The sequence below is a fragment of the Podarcis tiliguerta genome (genome assembly GCF_965153285.1).
Source record: "Podarcis tiliguerta genome assembly, chromosome: 4".
Lineage (NCBI taxonomy): Eukaryota > Metazoa > Chordata > Lepidosauria > Squamata > Lacertidae > Podarcis > Podarcis tiliguerta.
This window is the reverse complement of record NC_139537.1, coordinates 55,405,279-55,409,526: the sequence shown is the minus strand read 5'-3', so window position 1 is coordinate 55,409,526 and position 4,248 is coordinate 55,405,279.

Sequence of the window (4,248 nt, the reverse complement as noted above, 5' to 3'; positions counted from 1 at the left end):
CCGGGACTCACATATTAATGATCAGAAAGACAGAGTGAACTCATCACCTCTCCGCCCTCTGTGTCCAATCTTTAAAACTTTTTTTTACTTAAGCTTTATGTGCCAGGAGCATAATGTTAAGAATCCGCTTCTAATGATGAGCAAAATGGAACTAAACAGCGGAAAAAAGTACCATACAACCGATACTAAGCTCACTTCCTTTTATACTTATGAAATTATGCGGGAACTGTAAAATCACCTCCCACTGGGCTTACGAGGGATGGAAGTTATACAATTTGCTCTAGTGCCACAGACTTTATCAGTTCCGCCATATATTTCTGTAGTGTTTGGAGAATTAATTTCTGTAGTGTTTGGAGGTAACAGAGCCGCCAAGCTGGTTAAAAATAAAGGCTTGTACCCAGGGCTGAAGAGTGCAGAGGGAGCAGACCTTGGCATTCACAAGTGCCTATCTGATCAGGAGGCTGGACCTGCAAAAGGCAGACGTCCCCCTGAGTCCACGCTGTCACAGTCTCTCTAGGTTTGGGCAGGCTGGGTGTTGTTAATATCTGAGCCTCTTATGTGGTAAAAGATCAAAAGACAGATGGAAATTATGCTGTAAAAATAGACTCCTCTAAAAGGGGAATGGCTGGTAGATGAGTAAGCATCATGAACACAACAAAGGAAACATTCTTTGGCTTGATCTGTACAGTCAGATTTGGCTGGATGGAAAGCAAGTGGGCCACTTTGGTTTTAGAGGGGCTTAAATTTGAGTTTGAGCCATCTCTCCCACCCAGCCCCTTGTGAAATGTTCAGTTTGTTCTTTCTCTGCAGCTTTTCACTGATCTCTTTGTGATCAATTTGGGGTTCTGCCTTCCAACTCTAGCGTTGACAAGAGGGATGGCGAGGTGGCAAAAGGGGGGGGGGGAGCCATCCAGAATCTCTGTCTAGAACCATTTTTATTTGATCCAAAGTGTGCTCTGGAGAACTGCAATGGATATAAATAAAGTAAGAAGCATGGTCTGTTGTCACAACCCTCATTACTGGGAAGTGAGCTCCACCAAATACAACTGGTCATACATCTGAGAAGACATAGTTTTGTCTTTATTTCATAAAATTTATATTCTGCTGGCTTGTAATACCAAAAACCCAAAATTCAAAGCAGTTTACCAAAAGAATAAAACAACAATTTAGAGCATTCAAAAATTATTAAAATCAACAATAAGCTAGAAACAGTTATCAGCTTTCTACATATCTGGGTAGGCTTGTCTAAGCAAATATGATTCTAGCAGATTACAAAAAAGTCACACCCATTTTAAGCCACTTATTTGTCAATAGCTCCTCTGAATGCAGTCAGAATCTCCTCAGACAAAGGACTGCTGCAAATGTTCTTTTTACTGCATATATGATGCTTTCTGCTCATGGTGCTACGGGGCAGCTCTACACAATCCTGGTTCCAATAATATTTATGCGTGGAAATTTTGGGGGGTAGTTAAACTGCTCCATTTCCAATCCGTGCACATTCTGTAACTCCCTGTTGAAATCCCTTAACTTTTGTACTGGTGCTTTTGTCTCCATTTTGTTGCACTACAGCCCTCTCTGGACTGCAATCATGTGGTAGCATTGTGGAAGCACCACAGAACTACCAATGAAGCAGAAAAAGCCACGACAAACACAGTATTATTGTGTCAATAACATGTTTCTGAATACAGCTGCCAGGGTCCTTACCCTACAGCAGGCATAGGCAAACTTGGCCCTCCAGGTGTTTTGGGACTACAACTCCCATCATCCCTGACCATGGGTCCTGTTAGCTAGGGATGATGGGAGTTGTAGTCCCAAAACAGCTGGAGGGCTGAGTTTGCCTATGCCTGCCCTACAGGGTGAAGGAAGTCTACCTGGAATAAGTCTGTGATTCAACATTTGCAGGAGCAAATATAATTTTGCAGATAGCTGCAGCATAAAAATGGTATGAGATGGCTAAACTCCTTTGCCGGACAATCTGCAGTCCCTTCTCTGTGCCCAGAACTGTTTCAGAAGTTGCTGGGGCTAAAAGAGGGAGGCTATGCCCTATGTGGCCAGCCCCCAAGACTAGAGAGAGAAGCAGAGAAGAGTTTCCATGTTCTGGCATCCAGGCTGGTTCTGCACAATAGGAGTGGCTATAAAGCCTTCCTATTCAGTTTGGAACTTTGCCTGAGCAATGATAGTCTTTCCTGGCTCTGGACTTGTTTGGGCTCTTGGCTTGTTCCCTGGTTCTTACTTCTGACTTGACCCTCTTGGCTCAGATCACTGGCACAACTCCTGGATCCTGGTCCTCAGCTCTGGCTCCCGCTTGCTGGCTGCTGCCCAGCCCTCACAAATGGCTGCAAGGGCAATTTTGCCAGTGTAAGTGAGGAGGTCTCATTAAAAACAACAACAAGTGAAATCCATTTCAGTACATTATCAGGAGGTACCCATCCTTTTTAATCCCTCCTATCCAAACACACACACACAAACACACGCACAGAGACTCTTGAACTGTACACAACATTATTGTTGTTTATAGAAGGTCATTGTCTATTCTGAATCCTTCTGGGGCTCAGGACATATAATTAAATGTATAAATAAAACATTAAAATTGTATCTTCTTTTTTGGCCTTTTCGAAAACACTTTTAAAAGTCTTTAATAGAAAATCCTATGCAGGTCTACACAGAAGTAAGTCCTAGTGAGTCCAGTGAGATGTACTCTCAGATTGTGTATACAAAGGCACATTTAAAGAACATGATTTCCCTCAAATAATTCTGGGTACTGTAGTTTACCCAGAGCTGATTTCTTTGGTTTATTCCTCTATACAGAGGTGTGAGTAATTCCGGGGGGAGGGAATCAATTCCAAACAAAAGGATTTTCATAGGATTTTTTCCAAGACTGGATATGTGTGAAGGCCCAGAAAAGACCTGGGAAGTAGGTAGGATGGATCATTTTTCTGGGTTCCTGCCCTGCAATAATAATAATAATAATAATAATAATAATAATAATAATAAACAACTGATTCCTCCACCCCAGGCCTTCACATATGTACCCAGGACCTTGCAATGGTGCAGTTGAAGGAGATGCAACCATGTGGGAAGGTAGCTTTACACAATTACCTGTGAGTAGGGCTTGTTTTTGGGTAGATATATATAGGATTGCACTATAAGTCACAGCAGTTGTTGTCAAGCAAACTGTGTATGTTCTATATACTCTGTAAATGGAAGTATAGCATTTTACCTGTTAAAATTCAATAGAATAATTAATAAATGAATGAACAGATAAATAAATAAAAAGTCAGGGTAGAATAGTAAAATAACAGAATTGGACTTCTGCAAAGCAATAATCTTTCACCCAACATGGGGCTTGAACCCACAATCCTGAGATTAAGAGTCTTATTTACTACAAAGTGGGCTATCCCAGCTGTTAAGCAATACTAGAGCAAAGCATGAACCAGCATGGAGGATGTTACCTTCTGTTGTGATTTCTGTCCATGAGTGTTTTAATATGAAACAAAGCCAAGCTTGATCAGACTTTGCAACCATGTCATGTCGTCCCCCAGATCTTCTCCACTGCCTGTTTTGTTCTCCTATTGCCGAACAGCCTTAGCAACTGCATGCAACACCCTCACTCCATGACTGATCAGCCCTCTGAGGTTCCCCATTGGTTGCCCGGGGGCTATATAAAACAGCACATAGAAAGCAAAAGAAAAAAATATTTAAGCAACATGACAGCTGCTATGTTTGTTTGCTACTCAGATGCCTGGCTGGTTTCTGCTCTCACCTTGACCCATCCTTGCTCCTGCTTTTGAACTTTTGTGAGAGTTCCCCCAACTGTCTGGCTCCTGCTTTGCTTTTGTTTGGGAGCCTGCTAAATTCCTGCTCCTATCCAGGTACCCCGGCTTGGCTGTGACCCCAGTCTGTCCTTCGTTGGCAATCCTTGATTTGTAGTCCTGACTGTTCCTTACCCTCCAGAGCTGTCAGCACTCCAGATAGTCCTATTGGTGTGAAATACCTGTTTATGGTTCCAATAACTGTTGGTCAGAGGCGAAGGAGATGAGGGAGTATTTAAAAGAGTCGGCTTTTTTCAGACATTCTCCTCTTTCTGCTTCTGCTTCTTTTTACCAGACATGCTTTGTGTCCTCCTGTATTCCATTAATTGCTCTAGAGCAAACCAAACTCATGCCTTCTATTTCCTGATATTGAGGAGATGCTGTTTCTTCTGTTTCTTCCAATTTATGCTGTCATTGTAAACTCGAGACTTTAATT